Source organism: Crotalus tigris, unplaced genomic scaffold (genome assembly GCF_016545835.1).
Source record: "Crotalus tigris isolate CLP2741 ecotype Arizona unplaced genomic scaffold, ASM1654583v1 scf7180000024376.1991246, whole genome shotgun sequence".
NCBI classification, from domain to species: domain Eukaryota; kingdom Metazoa; phylum Chordata; class Lepidosauria; order Squamata; family Viperidae; genus Crotalus; species Crotalus tigris.
The window spans coordinates 753,805-771,727 of record NW_024100546.1 but is presented as its reverse complement, the minus strand read 5'-3'; the positions used below and the strand labels follow the sequence as shown (position 1 = coordinate 771,727).

Genomic DNA, 17,923 nt, shown 5'->3' with positions numbered 1-17,923 from the left:
CTCATTTTAATATAATTTCTGGAAACCATATATAAAATGAGAGGAAAAACACTCAAGAGTGCAGAATTCCCTGAACGCATTAATATTTGTTTAATTTAAACACAGCCCAGATGACTTCTGGTATTTTCTGAAGGAGTGTGAGAGAGAGGGAGTATGAGTAAATCAACGGTTTTGTGCATCTGCTGTATATAGCATGACAGCTTGAAAATCCTCTGCTGAATTACTGCAAGGAACAGCAGGTCTGTTTGAAGATACTACAGCAGACTCCTTGTTGCATTGCCTGGGTGGAAAAAAAAAAAGAGAGTATGTGGCACTGTCACTACTAATCACTATGGAGGATGAATATCAAACAGAAAATTAACGATAGCATAGCAATAGTGCCTTCTTTGATCTTCCTACATCTAAAGGATACTGCAGTGGTAAATAACTAAAACACAGACCTAAGTGAATGGGGGAGCTACATGATATTAAAAGGATAAATGGTTCAACTGACAGAATTGGAGTATTGTGAGTTCCACAAAACACACATTCCATAACTTCAAAATGAATCCTCATTCAATGTATCATTTTGGATAGCAGAATATCAAAAATACCAGGATGGCATTGTAGCCTTCTCTCCTAATTCAGTAGAGGCTTTCTTCATACTACATTACATATTTCCTTAACAGCGCTTTGAAATAAGCCTAAAAGGATTTCTAAACAAAAGTCTTTTTGTGCTACCAATTGGGGGGGGGGGAGCCTCAACAAGCACATTGCTATCCAAAGACAGGAGCAAAGGGAGGAAGCGTCTCCAAAATGCAGAATGCAAACTCCCACATATATTTTGATGAACTGAAAAATGTTCTACTCTACTGCAGACTTCAGTAACAAAGCTGCAAAACAAAGCACATATTTGAAAAGCAAGGCCTAAAGCACACAACGGAAAAAGAGAAAGGAATGTCCAGGTGACAGACAATCTTGCTGATTCCAAAGGAAGATATTAGATGTGGAGTCTTGACGTTGCCAAATTAATTGCTTTGTTTTTGGAGGCAGTGCTAGGACAAGACTGCCAACAGCACATTATGTCAATCCTCAACTACAACAAATCGAAATATGTTTTATCCCCGCCCCACTCCCAACCACCTCTTCTATCTTGTCTTCAGAGGCAAGATTTTTAATTAAATTTCTAGGAATATGCCCATTGCCCCCCCCCCATATAAAACAAATATATAACAATTTTATTTGTGCTCATTACTCTGAATAAACCCAAATCATTTCACAGATAGGGAAAGCAATGAAAAAAAGAAGCATTATATATTCAAAGAAATCCATTGTATACTCAAATAAGGACACAGAAAAGGGGAAAAGGGGTGTTGTCTTACCTGAACGCCTTTTCTCAGCAGGATGATGTAGAGTCCACTGGATGGGTTCTATGACAGCCTTCCCGCCCGACAGACTGGGTAAAAACTTTGGCCACACCCTTCCTTTGGGCGTGACCCCAGTTTTGACTGAGACAAGAGTTGTTTGTTGAATTCTATACAGTAGCTCCTTGTCCAATGCCTGCCTAGACCTAATACCTGGGAGGGTGTGGACTCTACATCATCCTGCTGAGAAAAGGCGTTCAGGTAAGACAACGCCCCTTCTCCAGCAGGATGGCTGTAGAGTCCACTGGATGGGACATACCAAAGCCCTCATGTCCCCCTGGGAGGGAGCGTCTAGGCCACTGAATCCTGAGCAGAGACAACTTGCTGTAGCACTCTTCTTCCAAAGGCAGCCTCCGCTGCCGCAAAGGAGTCTAAACGGTAATGTCTGACGAATACGGAGGGAGAAGACCAAGTTGCGGCCTTACAAATCTCTTCCACCAAGGCTTGTGTGGACCACGCTGCTGATGTGGCCGCTCTGCGCGTTGAATGAGCAGTTACCTGTGGTAGCACTGGAATTGCCTGAGAGACGTAGGCTTGGGCTATACAAGCTCTGATCCACCTTCCTATGGTAGAAGATGATACCTTCTTCCCCATAGTTGATGGTTGGAAGGAAACAAATAGTTTCCATCTTACGGAAAGACGAAGTGCGCTTTACGTAGTAACACAGCGCTCTACGCACATCCAGCTTGTGCCATCTGTGTTCTAGCCTATGTCTGGGATTCGGACAGAAATCAGGAAGGGTCAGTTCCTGAGATCTGTGGAAGATGCTGTTTACCTTCGGAATGAATGCAGGGTCCAGTCTGAGGACCACCTTGTCCTTGAAGAAGGTACAGAGATCCTTCCTGACTGATAATGCTGCTAGTTCCGAGATTCTTCTCGCTGAAGTGATAGCCACTAGAAAGGCTACCTTTAATGATAGGTGATGGAGAGAGCATGAGTCGAGAGGCTCAAAAGGTGCTGATGTCAAGGCTTGAAGAACTTTAGACAAGTTCCAAGAAGGATATCTGTGTATAACAGGAGGCTTAGTATTGACTGCTCCCTTTAAAAAGGCGCTAATCGCCAGATGTTGCGACAGAGAAGTTGAATTGTCACAGGAAAGGACAGTTGAGAGGGCCGCTACCTGTCTACGAATGGTGTTGACTGATAGGCCCTTATTAAGACCTTCTAATAGGTAGTCTAAGATATTGGGAATAATCACCGAAATTGGATCTAGGTGATGTAGAGAGCACCACCTGCAGAACCCCCTCCATGTAGCGTCGTAGATCCTGTTTGTCGAAGGTCGTCTCGATGCTTGAATGATCGATATCACCCCTGAGGAATAGGATTGCATGGCTAAACTCTACCGCTCAAATGCCAAGCGGCTAGTTGTAGCCATTGAGGGTCTGGATTTAGAAGCTTGCCCTGACTGAGTCTTACTCGGTCCGGGGGAATCTTCCACGGGGGTGATATTGAGAGATCCACAAGGTCGGCAAACCACGGACGCCGTGGCCAGTGTGGAGCAATCAAGAGTACTTCTGCACCTTCCAGGATCAACTTGCGTATGGTTGCCGGTATTAATGGGAGTGGTGGAAAGGCGTACAGGGGTTGCGCCGGCCATCGACATCTGAGAGCGTCCGTTCCCGGAGTCGGGAATCTGGAGAAGAACCTGGGTAGTTGCGTGTTCTTCAGAGTGGCAAATAGGTCCAGGTGCGGTCGCCCGAACCTCCGGGAGATTTCCTCGAACAGAGCCGGATCCAGACGCCATTCCGCCTGGTCCACCTTGGCTCTGCTCAGGGAGTCTGCCTGGAGATTTGCCTCCCCTGAGATGTGTTCCGCTCTGATGGAACCCAATTTTGCTTCCGCCCACCGAGCCAGAGCTGATGCCTCCTGCATCAGTTCCACGGATCGTGTTCCTCCCTCCTTGTTGACATGGGCCTTTGCTGCTACGTTGTCGGTTAGGACGAGAACGTGCCTTCCCGTTACTAGGTGGGAGAATTGACGTAGAGCCAGGTGAATGGCCCGAAGTTCCAGCCAATTGATGCTGTGAGTGAGGTCCGACTGATTCCACTGGCCCTGCGCTATCTGAGTTTCCAGATGGGCTCCCCATCCGAATAGATTCGCATCTGTCATGAGCGTGACCCGGTTCGGTTCCCTGAATATGCTTCCTATGAGCATCATGGGCGATATCCACCAATTCAGTGATCTCAGTAAGACCCTCCTGCTGGAGGTACTGAGGTTCCTCCTCTGATAGGGGAGGAGGAACCACTGCAACTCCCTTGAGTGGAGTCTTGCCCATGGAACAATGCCTATGCAGGATATCATTTTCCCCAGAAGCTTCGAGAGCTGTATCAAAGGTACTCTCTTGTCTCTCTGAAGCTGATGGACCAGCTTCGAGATGCTGCTTCGATGCTCCTGGGAAAGGTATACCCTGCACTGGGATGAGTCTATCACCGCTCCCAGATGCTGGAGCTTCCTTGTGGGAGTGAGATGGCTCTTTTCTAGATTGACTGAGAATCCGTGGTCCTGTAGAATGCGGATTGTGGTCTGAAGGTCTAATTTTGCTTGCTCGTGCGAGCTGGACTGAATCAAAATGTCGTCCAGATAAAACTGAACACGCACCGGCATCAACCTGAGATGGGCCGCTATTACTGCTAGAATTTTGGTAAATACCCTTGGGCTGAGGAAAGTCCGAAGGGTAGAGCCCTGTACTGGTAATGCCGGTGTGCGTAGGTAAATCTGAGAAATTTGCGGTATTTGGGATGGATGGGAATATGCAGGTACGCCTCCGTGAGATCTAATGAGGATAGGAGGTCGCCCTTCCTGACACTGGCTAGGATGGATTTTAGGGACTGCATTTTGAACCTCCTGTAGGTTACATAATAATTCAGGCCTTTTAGGTCCAGTATCACTCTCCACCCTCCTGATGTCTTTGGGATCACGAAGAGGATGGAGTAGAATCCTCTTCCTTCCTCTTCCTTTGGTACCCTTTCTATTGCCTGAATTGACAAGAGGTGTGCAATGGCCGAGGTTACCAACCTTGCCTTGTGTGTCTTTCTGGAAATGGGGCATCTGATGAATCGGTTTGGTGGGGGAGAGCAAAAATCTAAGGTTAGGCCATGTCTGATTGTTTCCAATACCCAGGCGTCGGTCGTGGTCTGCTCCCAGACCTCGATGAAATTCCCTAACTGATCTCCTATGGGAGTGTCCTGCATGGCATCACTTGGAGCGTTTAAAGGGTCGGCCTCCCGATCCTCTAAAGGGACGCCTGGATTGGAATTGGCCTCTGGCTCCCATGTTTGGGCGATCCTGGGAGCGATCCTGTCTTGAATAGAAGGATCGTGAGCCTCTAGACCAGTCCCAGGATTGCCCTGATCGAAAGGGCTGTCTCCAGTCCCAGGAGCTGCCTGGACGGAAACCTTGTCTCCGGAATTCCTGAGCACCTCTCCTGTCTAATTTCTGTGATGGGTGGACTTGAACTTTCCTTTTGTCCCTACTCTCACTTACATGTGGATCCAAAATGGATCCAAACAAGAGTGACCCACTGTACTTGGAGGTCGATAGACGCCACTTGGCCTTTAGGTCTGTCTTCCAATTTTTGAGCCACAGTAATCTGCGAGAGGCTACTGTGGCCGCAATTGATCTTGCTGCATACTTGGTTGCGTGAAGTGAGGCGTCAGCCATAAATTGTGAGGCAGCCAGTATCTTGGCCAAAGTTTGGTGAGTTCTGACCTGATCTGGAGGTACAGTGGTTTGTAGCTCGCAAAGCCACATAATACAGGCCCTGGCGAAGAACGACGATGATGTTGCCGACTTGGCCGCCCAGGCTGCGGCCATATGGGAACGACGGAGGGAGTGCTCAAATTTCTTTTCCTCTGGTTTCAAGGCCTCCGCCATGTCTCCTGGAATCGCAGAAGTAGAGAATAATGAAATCAGGGGACTATCTACTGTGGGGACATCTAGCATGTCCAAAAAGGAAGGAGACATATTGAATAGCTTCCTTTCCACGCTGTTAGGTGCAGGTGGCGTTGCTAGGGAAACCCATTGCTCCTCTACAGAGGTGCGAAAAACCTCAGGACAAGGAATGTACTTGTCCTGTGGTACTTTTTTAGCAAAGAGGGGGTTTGCCTCCTTGCTTGTGGAAGGATTTTCCTCCTGAACTGAGGTCAAATTGACCGTAGAGACTGCCTTTATCAAAAGTGATTTAAGAAGAGCTGGATCAAAGAGGCCAGAGCTTGTCATCTGCTCAGGAGCGGTCCCCTCATCCTCCGAAAGGGGCATGTCAGTCATGTCTAGGTCTAGTGATTCTCCCTCTCCTATTTGAGAGGAAGTTTCAGAAATGTTTGTAGCCGGAGCCTTGTTTCGTCCCTTAAGGGATGGTTGAAAGGTTACTTGGCCCTTAGAAGCCATAAACTGGGAAAAAGCATCCTGCATGAATGCCTGAAATTGGGAGACCATATGTCCTCCTGAGCTCTGTCCATGGACGCAGCTACAATGGGAGTATGGTCTGGTGAGGAGGCAGGTGAAGAGGAGTGGGAGGAATCCAACTGTTCAGTTTCCCCCAGAGGAGACCAAGTTCTGAGAACTTCCTGGGGAGTAGGTTCTGTAGTAGGGGCCACCAATGGGGCAGGGGAAACCATGCTTGTCCCATTGGAACTGATTTTCTGGGCCCTGGCAAACTGTCTTTCTAGAGCCAAATGTCTCCTCGAGGCCTCTCGCTCAGCTGTTTTGGATGGTCCCCTTTGGGTAAGGTGCTTTGTTTTAGCTTTCTTCTTCCCCCCCCCACCTCAGATTCTGAGGATCTGCGTTTTTGTTGTTGTGGGGGGGGGCAATTGGGGACCCTGCATAGCTGAATGCGAGACATTGTCTGCCATTGTGGCCAGGTATCCTGAGTAGGCAATACCTGGAGTGGGGAATAAATTGTACACAGATCGATTGCAGATGATTGAAGCCTACAAGGCTTATTCTGCACAGAAGAAAACAATGGCCGGACAGACAGGTCCCTTTGCAAGGAAGGATCCTGTGGGGCAGTGACTAAAGGTCACCTTGAAGAACAGTGGAGCAATTCAAATTTTCCTCCCTCTCCTTCACCAAGGGCGATTGCAATGGCCCGGATTAGAAGACAAATCGTTTGCTGGCGTTGTGAGTATGTATTCCCCAATATGTGGCTGTAAAGACAGTCCACAGGGTGTGCTCATAAACTCTCTTTCGCTCTTTCTACCTCTCCCTCTCTCTCTCTGTCCCTCTCTCCTTGTGAAAAATCTCCAAGTAGATGAGCCACCTAAGATGGAGGCTATAAGAAAATACACCCAAAATGGAGTCTAAGTGAAGGCCACGCCTTCCTGCTAACTGCCAAGGAGAACCACGAGGTTCAAAATGGCGAGTTTGGCTCCAACGGTCGCTCCGTCGGCTGAGGAGGCTTTGGGGGGCGGCCGAAGTTAGGCGCGAAAAAACCTTCCACAAGCCCTCCGGAACGGACCGCGGCTTTCCCAGGCGATCTGGCGCACCGCGGGTTGAAATAAAAACGGCCATTATCCAAGGGAAGAGTTGCCGTTTGCTGGCAACCTTGCTTTTAGTCCTGGGCGCCGCGGCTCTAACTGGCCCTGGGGGCTTCGAATCTTGCGCGCCCCAGCTGATCCAGGAGATAAAGGGCAGCCGGCGCTCCCTAATGCCTCTGCTGCTTCTCGCAGCTTCTCTCAGTTGTTTTTTTTTTTTTTTTTTGATACTCTCACCACTCCTCGGAGCGACGCTCTCAGGGAACGGCGATCTGTCGGCTGCTCGGAGCCCCGAGCCAAAGGCTGAGAGAAAACGACTCACTGTGAGTTTTCTAATTAGATTGTAAATTTGGCAGAGAGAGAAGAGGGCTTTAGGCCTAATTGTAAAATTTTTGTCAGGAGCTAAGATTCTAGCTGCTAACGGGCTTCGAGACTGAGTCAAAACTGGGGTCACGCCCAAAGGAAGGGTGTGGCCAAAGTTTTTACCCAGTCTGTCGGGCAGGAAGGCTGTCATAGAACCCATCCAGTGGACTCTACAGCCATCCTGCTGGAGAACCTGGCATTCTTCTGAAGAATCAGCTTAACCCACAAAATTCTGTAAGCATTTAAAAACAAATTTATAAACATAACATTAGTTCCACTACACCTTTATGTGTCCTATATGACAATATAGAATATAAGGTGAAAAAAAAAAACAGAAACAGAATAAAAATGGAGAGAACAAGTTTAATTCTCAATTGGTGAAAATACCTGAAGCAGAAAGTAGCTTTATCCATATAGTACACTTCATTTTAACTCTCCTATCTCTCTACAGCAGGGGTGTCAAACTGCCGGCCCATGGGCCGGATGCGTCATGCCAAAACCACGCCCACCCCATTGCCAGTAATGGAAAAAAATGTTGTGATACGTTGCAACACGTCACGTGACGTTACAGTTTGACACCCTGCTCTACAGGTAGTCCTTGCTTAAGAGACATTAATTCAGTGACCATTTGAAGTTATCACAGTGCTGAACGAAAGGTGTTTGCGTTGGGTTCCCGAAGTTATGCCTGTTGCAGCACCCAGGTAGTCACGATTAAAATTTGGGCACTTGGCAAACCACCCACACTTACAATTACATGGGTGCTTCAACTCTCTCCATCTGCCTATCCCCGCCCCTTTAACCATCCTGCACAGTGGTACACCTCGGCGCCAGCAACTCTGGTGCTGAAATAGAGTCCCTGGTTCTTCAGTAGTCTCAGCTGCCCTCCCCTCTGAGGGCTCTACTTTAGACTCAGAGCCACTGCCAAGAAATGCTGCCTCAAGCTCTGTCCCACAGCCAAGCGCCCCGACGGGACTGTACCCCAACTGTGCAATCGGGGTAGTGCCACCCTATCAAAGGACAGTATGCATGGAGAACACCAGCCTTATTTGTATTAGGCCTAAAAAAGAAACCCTGGCTGACCTGCAGTGGGTGTGGGAGTCAGACATTCAGGCCAACAAAGCCCCACTTGTTCCTAAAGGGTAGTGCCACCTATCAACAGATATCACTGAAGTAGACAGGAAAATCTAACGGACAAACATTAACTCTTAACTTTTTTTCTTATTGTTGTTGGATTGTGTCCAATTCTCGAAGACTACCCAGACAAGTCCCTGCAGTTTTCTTGGCAAACTCCTTCAGAAATAGTTTGCCAGTATCTCCTTCCTAGGGCTGAGAGAAAGTTCCTTTCTGCTCCAGAACCTATGGCAATTAAAGTAGGGCAATGCCTGTTGAGTAGCACAAACGGAACCAAGCAGAAAAGTTCATACAGTCAAAAGATAAAAATTCAGCCTAGTTCAATAGAGGGAGGGAGGGAGGATTACAATGTAAATAATCGTGTTTAATTTTAACCTACAGAACATTTTCAACAAAACTCAGTATTAGTAGTGAGGAGTATTTCATTTAAAGGTAAAAAATTTTTTTCCCAATCATAACCTTACATATTTATCATCTTTCCTTGATTTTGTAATTTTTCCTTCCTCAAATAAAATTAACTCCTAAATTACTCAACTTTATTTCTTTCATCTCGCTGTCACATTTCACTTGTTGAAATGTTTTGTCCCACGATGGTTGAAGATTTTGTCTAAATATTTTCTCCATATTTTGTAACAAGAACATGCAAATTATCAGATTATTTTTCTTTCTTCAAAGCAGTGCACATGGTAAACATGACATCAACATCCTTCTCTTCTTGGAAAAACCAAACTATTTTTGTATATTCTGAAATGTAAAATGTATATATGTATGTATGTGTATGTGTATGTATATGTGTGTGTGTGTATATATATATATGGTTAATAACACTAAAAATATGAACCCTGGGAATATTCATATTTAAAATAAGGTGAGCACCAGGGTGATAAAACTATAAAAGTTTAATTTAATTTAAAAACGTCAAGCTTTCGCCGTCACCTGCCGGCATCCTCAGGGCTTAAAACGCCAGGGAGTGAGAGAGTCTCTTATAAGCAACCCAAAGTCTGCGCCCGGCTCCTCGATCTCGTCATCGGACCTAATTGGTTGGATTGTGCTCCGGTGATTCGTTTCTTCCTGCACCCCTTTTCAAAACGAGTGAAGACTAGGGTCCATGAGCACAGACTAGCAGTGAAAAGGGGCGAGCAGCACTCCCAGATATGGGTTCACATGGCGGAATTGGGCCACCGCTTTAATTTTAATGAGGTATGCGTCTTGGCAAGTGACAGTACAAAGGGAGGCCGCCTTCTTAAAGAGGCATGGCTTTCCAATAGTAACTCCATTAATCGACACATTGACCTCTGCTCTGCACACTTGACATTAAGATCATGGAGTGCGGCCAGTTACCCATCCTGTTACTGACGGCCTGACAGCAGACCTAGTGGAAAAACCAAGGAGGACATGCCAACACCCCGACTAGTCGTGGACAACCCAGAAGAGGAAGAACAACGTCTGAGAACCCCCACCACCCCCACAATGTTGACGCGCTCCCAAAAGACCAGGAGGGCGATAAAAACTAAAACCCAGAATCCCCATACTACGAACACCAGGGACTTCCCAATTGATACGGCAGAAAGCAATATAGGCGGAGATGGGGGGGGATTGTTAAAACCAACACCTCATCTATGGCTCGAGAGGAATAGGACGATCGATCCGAAGAAGATGGGACGACCCCTCTGTTCTATAATGCCAACCGAGTTGGGGATGTATGGGGTGTGGGATAGCTCTAGGAGTGACTGCGAGTTGATGGACACTCTGGAGAGCGGAGAGAAGAGCGAACCCGGATGGAGGAACGCGTGAGAGGGCGGAGCTTGCGGGATCAGCCTACCGCGCCTCACATCAACAGCACCCATTGACTCCAAAGATCCTTGTCACAGGCACGCAAGAATGAGAGGCAACGGAGCGAGGAGGGGGATGGAAGAGGAATGCTGTGACGTTCGGAAAGATCGTAACCCCACCTCATCCCAGACCGAGGCCTCTGATTATAACGCGGGGAAAAAGAGCGCAGAAGACGAAAGAAAGTGGGGGGAGCATGTTAACTGGGTATGGCCGCATCTACGAGACTGGTTGCATGGACAAACAACTTATTGAATCATCCCAGCTTACTACTACATCCCAGTTAACCCAGAGTGGTACATGTGACCATCTTGACAGCAGTTGGGCACAAGGGGGAGGTACTAGGGATGAAAGGGAAAACATTCAGAGAGAGAATAGTCGTGCAGATGTGGATTGGGAGAAGGAGGAGAAATGCAAACCACTAGATAAACCCGAGGGAGAGAACAGAGACAATCAGAGAGACAAGGAGGTTGTTCCACCTACTTTAGAGCTCAAAGAAAAGAAGGCAAATGAGGACACACGCGAAAAAAGGGGGTGCAGGAAGAAACGAATCACCGGAGCACAATCCAACCAATTAGGTCCGATGACGAGATCGAGGAGCCGGGCGCAGACTTTGGCTTGCTTATAAGAGACTCTCTCACTCCCTGGCGTTTTAAGCCCTGAGGATGCCGGCAGGTGACGGCGAAAGCTTGGCGTTTTTAAATTAAATTAAACTTTTATAGTTTTATCACCCTGGTGCTCACCTTATTTTAAATAGATAGATAGATAGATAGATAGATAGATAGATAGATAGATAGATAGATAGATAGATAGATAGATATAGATATAGATATAGATATAGATATAGATATGAATAAATAATCTGGGACACAACTTTCTTTCAAGCTCAGATTTTCTGTAGTACTTGAAATATTTTCATACATCTAATAAGTCACAAATGAGACCAAGCTTTCAGATAATTCACTAAGACACAACTTATACAAACACGATCTTATTTCTACCAGAAGTGAAAAGGTCATTTTCACTGCAGAGGTGAAGATTTGGAATACAATGGGAAAAAGAATACTTAAAGAACACTGCTGTTTACAGGTATTAAAAACCCAAAATATATATTCATTTTCCTGCAAATAGCAAATGACCATCACAGAGTTTATTTACTTATCTGTACCCCAGCTTTATTATTTACAAATAACTCAAGGTGTTGGCTAACATATACAGCACACCTTCCTCCTCCTATTTTTCCCTTGTGAGATGAATTAGGAAGAGAGAGAGTGACTGGCCCAAGGTGACTCAGACACCTTTCACAGCTAGAAATCATCCATGCTCTAGTCATTATTTATTAAATTTATATTGTTGCAGCTACTCTGATGATAAGAAGGGTAAACAAAGATAATACAAAACTATTAAAATTAAGAAAGATTAAATAAAGACTAAAAACCCAGAGGACAGGAAAAATGGAGGTGGAGATCTCTCTACATCCATCCCCAGCGTAAAGCACCCTTATTAGGGCTCCAGGCCAATTGGTAGAAACCAGGTGTTGATGCTCTTCAACTTCACTTCCTGAGGGAGAATATTCCAAAGAATGGGGCTACAGTAGAAAAGGCTCTTCTCCAGGACCCCAACAGCCGAAATTCTTTGGCAGGTGGGATCTGAAACAAAATCTGTGATTCTTGCAGATCTAGAATCTACATATAGATACATCCTACATTCATAGAATTTTACTTGGTTCATTGGACCAACAGGCCTATAGATTTTCAAAAAAATATATTAGTAATATCTTAAGCATTTTCAAGGCAAAAACAACTGCATACAAACTGTTAAGTGAGGGGTCCTTGGTAGTCTCTGAGCTTGGTTGTTTTCTTGCAGTCGTTTCATTACCCAAACAAAGTAACATAACCAGTACCCCTCATTTCAACGCTAAGCTACAAATATTCTGCTTTATTGAAATTGTTAATTGCTTCAGGAATAACTTATGTTTTTTTCCTTGCTGAAGAAAACATTCACATTTGTAACAATAAATCCATATAGTAAATTAGAAATACAAGCCATGTGTAAATCAGTTATAAATATAAATAATAAATAGAAGAAAATTGCATAAATAATTTTGGCAATAACTGCTGCAAAGGTGAATAGCAAATCAAAAGATAATGAATTATTTGTCATTTGTAGGCAGAAGATTTATGGAAGCTACTGAGACTGCTTAGCTAATTAAGAATTCAAACAGTGCTAAGAGCAATAAATTGTCAATGGATCAAAGAAAGAATTCAATGTATTTTTCTCAAAACAAGGAAAAATAGTCCTTTATGAACACATTGTTTCTGTGTATAATTAGAGAGGCAAAGTCTATACTTTACAGCCTCAAGGTCCTACTTAATCCTGTCAGAAACTCCTTAGTCTTAGATGTTCTCAAAAGACCCACAAGTCTCTTCAGAAATAAGGGTGGAGAAAATAAGAGACAAGTCTTTCTTTGAAATGGTATCACAGCAATAGGGTTTGTAGTCTATAAAAACTCAAGGTCCACGTGCAAGGAGTCCCAGGTCCATTCTTCCCTTCTGCCAGTTGACAACCCAGTTGGACTGCAGTCATTGCTTCCTCACAGTGTTTCTCAACCTTGAGAATTTTAAGACATGTGGACTTCAACTCCCAGAATTCCACAGCCAGCAATGCTGGCTGTGGAATTCTGGGAGTTGAAGTCCACATGCCTTAAAATTCTCAAGGTTGAGAAACACTGCTAATAGTAGCAATGTTATAAACAAGATAGTTAGGAAGGGAGGAAAATAAAGTTTTTTGTCCTATTCAGTTATGCCGGGGTAGAATCAACTGGCTCTGGATGGCTTACACATGGTTCTTATCATGCAGGTGTAGAAAGTATCTTTAGCCAGGAATGCATTTTCAGCTTCAGTTAGCTACAACCTTATCTAGAGAAAGCTGACCTTCCATTAGCAATACATACTTTTGTTACATTTAATCTTGATTGTCATTACACACTTTATGTGAGATGGACTTTAAGTAAGTCTTGTAATTGCAACTGGTACAGAAATGAAAAGAATCTGTTTCAAAGTAGGTTAAAAAAACTTCTTAAGTGTACAAGCCCAAACTATGCTAGAAGACAAACAATTATTGGCCTTTTTTTTTTCTTTTTACAGTTTATGTCCAAGTTCCAGAGACCAGTCAGTGGTCTTACATCTTTAGAAATACCTTCTCTGGGATGGAGGCATGTTACCCTTCAGGGAGCTCTTAGAACTTGTTTGTTCTAGCCCAGGCATAGTTAAAATTAACTGAGGTTTTATCCTGCTACTACTTTATCAATTATATTTTACTTGTATTATAGCTTATACCAGGGGTCTTCAAACTTGGCTCTTTTATGACTTGTGGACTTCAACTACCAGAATTCCTCAGCCAGCGTGCCTGGCTGAGGAATTCTGGGAGTTGAAGTCCACAAGTCATAAAAGGGCCAAGTTTGAAGTCCCCCTGGCTTATACATTGAATACTGTCATCCTGTGTGTATGAAGCATCCTATAAATCTGTTCAACTACATACATACGGTATGGATGCATGGATGTACTACCTACCAGGCACCACCTGCCTATTTCAAAAAGCTTTAAAAGTTGAATGAAACGTTTTAATATATTGATTATAATTTTTGTAGAGTTAGGTGTTTAGTTTTATCTGAAAGTGAGGGAAGATGCTATGTATGAATGTTTAGAATTAGGCAAATAAAATATATTAATGCTCCTCACTACTTGTGTTGAAAAGTCTCTACGGATAAGAATCAAACATGACTATTTAAACTGTAGCATCTGCTGATGTTTTTGTTATTATAAATGAAGGCTGTTTTTATGAACCATTCTAAAAAGAAAGAATGGTTTTAGCCAAAAGAGGAAATGGCCGGAAGTTCTGAAACTGAGATGAATGAAGTCTGCCTTTTTAATGCTTCATTTTGTGAATTCATTTTTCAAACTGGTTTTCCTACAAAACTGGGGAAAAAACCCTACACGTTGCTATTTTGAAGATACTTAGTTTACAATCCTTTGTCTTACCTTGAATATGCCTCACTGAACTTAATGGTTATTTCTGAACAGCCATGTATAGGACGGACTGCATTGCCAATCAGCTGCTTGTAGCAAAGTGACTTTCTCACAGCTCAGATGGAAAAATGGAACTCCAGATGACAAGTGGGTGTACACAACACAACGTCTGAGCAGAATGAAGCCTTATGCTTCTTTATATCCATTTTTTTTCCTTACAACAAAATACTTTTTAAAATAGCACACAATGTACTTCTCAAGTTAAACCACAGTTTATGGTAATTAGCAAACACGCAAATCAATTGAATTCAGAAACATTATAGTGACTGTAATTTTAGCCAAAATGGATTGCACTAAAATAAAATCATTAAGCCTTGAGGCTGGGTATAGGCAAAGCCAACAGCAATGCACTAAGGATTGTAGTTCCAAGCATCTGGAGAGTACCAGGCTGATTGTGGCCACTCGGATTAGCAACAGCCAGAATACAATCTCTCCCCAACCAGTGAGCATCTCAATTCAGTTCCACATCTCTTCAATCACAAATATAGCTTTCAAATGTATACAAATTTGCTAAAACCCTTCCTCCAATGCAGAGGTCTTCAAACTTGGCCCTTTTATAACTTGTGGACTTCAACTCCCAGAATTCCTCAGCCAGCGTGCCTGGCTGAGGAATTCTGGGAGTTGGAAGTCCACAAGTCATAAAAGGGCCAAATTTGAAGACCCCTGCTCCAATGCCACTGTTCACACGCTGATGAAGAACCATGTTGTCAAGGGAAAGATGCTTTGAGTTTATGACCCTATGATTCACCTATCTACATGTTCCTGAGATAATATGACTCTTTTATGCAGCATGAATTTATCCAGAAGTTATCACAGTTGAGGCAAATACATAAACATTCAGAAACTTGTCTGAGTTCAACAGAGCTGATTTCCAACAGTACAGTGCCTTGTTGTATTTTTTTTCGCAAGGATAGAGTTTTAGCAATAAGAAAAGGATAGAGTTTTAGCAATAAGATTTTATCTAATCTTCATATTCAACTTGTAATGGAATTCCTTTTCCTTGTCAAATATTTCCCAAAACAGGATACAGGAATTTTACAAAAGCAATAAATGTTGAGCTTTATGCAATGTTTTCATGGTGCTTTAAAAAATGAGCCACTTGTGAATGCAGAGGAAGCTGCTGACTACAAACCAGAAGAACAAGTACAAGTTCTTTCAAGCTATGTTTATTATTATTGCAGAACACACAGCTCCATCTCCAAATGGAGACAGACCTGAAAATTGGCAGAAACAATTCCTTACCATCCATCTTAGAACACAGAACAAGCATATGGCTATTTTTCTCTATGAGTTGCCATCCCTGACTTTGTCAGCATCACTTTTACTTACATATAAACCAGTGGTGGGATTCAGATAGTTCACACCACTTCAGCAGAACCGGTAGCTAATTTTTGTTGCCCAGGCCCAGAATGGACTTCCGGAAGCAGCATCCACACAGAGAACTGGTTGTTCACATATCTGAATCCCACCACTGATATAAACTGGTGTAATCAATCACAATATTTGTTTCATTGAATATCTATGGAATATGCTGAACTTCAGGCACATGGAAGGATTTTGGTTATCCTACAATTTAACAATGACAATGGGAATAAATACAAGCTTGTTGTATTCTATGAGATGGATTCAAAACAACGGGCCATCAATATATGCTATAACAGTGATGGTGAACCTTTTAGAGACCGAGTGCCCAAACTGCAACCCAAAACCCATTTATGTATTGTCGGGTGCCGGGTGGACATGGCCCATTTGGTGGGTGTGGCCAATTGGGTAGGTGTGGCCCATTAAGTGGGCATGGCTGCAGCAGTAACGGCAGACTGGGTGGGACTAAAAAGTTCAATCAATCAGTTCCAACTTTGCGAGATCTTTTTTTCCCTGTGAGAAGTTGAAATTGATTGATTGATTGATTGAACCTTTTTTTTTTTGCACACGGCGGCAGAGGCCTAAAGAGAAAAGGTTTTATAAAACCCACCTGAAGGCCTAGGACTGGGGTGATGGTGCGCGTGCCCACAGAGACGGCGCTGCATGCCGCCTCCGGAACCCGTGCCATAGGTTCGCCACCACGGTACTATAATATGATGGAATACATGTGTCACTAAACTCATTGCTCTGCCCTCCCAAATGGATATATATGCTTAACAAACTACATTTATTCAGCATGTCATATTAATCCAGAATTTGCCCTATACAGTGAAACCATCATTTATAGTTTGTTAATTGTATACCGATGGAAGAAGGCATAGAGTATTATTCAGCTCACCTATAACTGCATCATATGCCTTAACATAACATGCAAATACAGTCACTGCCTGATGTGGCTATACTTGAAGTGAACAATACTTTATCTACATCTACTTTATTTATCTGATGTTAAATTTCCTTTCACATTAATTTTTATCTTCTGTTGGAACAAAAGAGAAAAGGGGAAAGTTTGATTTTCCCAAGAAAAAGTTAATTCCAAACTTCTAATATCTTTCTTGCCCAATAGTTATTTTATTTGTTTTTATTCTAGCTAAAGGCAGAATGCAAAAACTTTATGTTGCTTTGAATTCTTAAAAAAAAAACCCTCCTAAGAGCTAAAGTGGTTTATAGCTAATGAAAACCAGCAAGTTCTTAGATTTTTAGTAATTAAAAACTTTTCAAACTGGTCTGCAAAAGATTCAGATCTATAGTGTATAGTACATTTAAACTGAGTTTGATGTAGGATATTTTTTCCCCCACTTTAAAAAAAAAAAAAAGATTCAGAGGAGGCAGGAATTTATGTTACACCACATGTTTCAGAGCTACCCTAAAAGTAAATAAGAGTTTGCAACAAGTACATCCAGCTACACAGTTCTTATTCACATACTGTAGAGCCCTATACACACCTCTTGAATAAGGGCGTTTCTCTGATTAACAAGTTGCAGCTTCTCCCTGGTAAGACTTGCTTTTACTTAAAACAGCCCATAGAAAACTACGTTTACCTTGTTTGTTAAGCCAGTCTTCAAAAGTATTTTTTAACTTTCTTAACATTTCCAAAATTGTGTTTTTCTACACACCTGCCAATATCACATACAGGCTTCCTCACACCTTGCCTAATTAAAAAACCAGTTCTGGCCTTCTCACAGATTTTTCTCTTGCTCATATCTTTCATATACAGACAGATGTGTTCATTTAATGTGAAATAAGTGCATATTAGACTGAGGTCTGATATGTCTTCTTTGAACAATCCTTAGTAACTCGCTCTTGCCTTCAAATATTATAAAGGCTAACAGGGGTAGGCAACCTTGGCTCTTTTATGACTCATGGACTTCAACTCCCAGAATTCCTGAGGCAACATGGCTGACTCAAGAATTCTGGGAGATGAAGTCCACGAGTCATAACAGAGCCAAGGTTGCCTACACCTGGACTAGCATATCCCTTATTCATATGATTTCCCTTATCTAATTCTGTGGCTAAAAGAAACATATAAAAATATTTCGATTCAGAATCCTCCCATCAACCTTTGATAGCCAATCTAAACATTTTGGAATATTATGTTAATAAAATGTAAAATGGTCCCAAGTTAGGGTTAGGGTCGATATCATATAACTCCACCAAATAGTTCAAGCCAATGAACACTTGCATAAAACAAGGAGCCCTGCCTCTCCATCAACAT

General features: G+C 43.3%; 1 protein-coding gene across 8 annotated transcripts in view; it reads right to left on the bottom strand.

Annotated features, from left to right (window-relative positions):
* Positions 1 to 17,923, bottom strand: part of TANC1 (tetratricopeptide repeat, ankyrin repeat and coiled-coil containing 1) — a 185,063-nt gene that overhangs the window by 144,906 nt on the left and 22,234 nt on the right. The window lies entirely within an intron of this gene.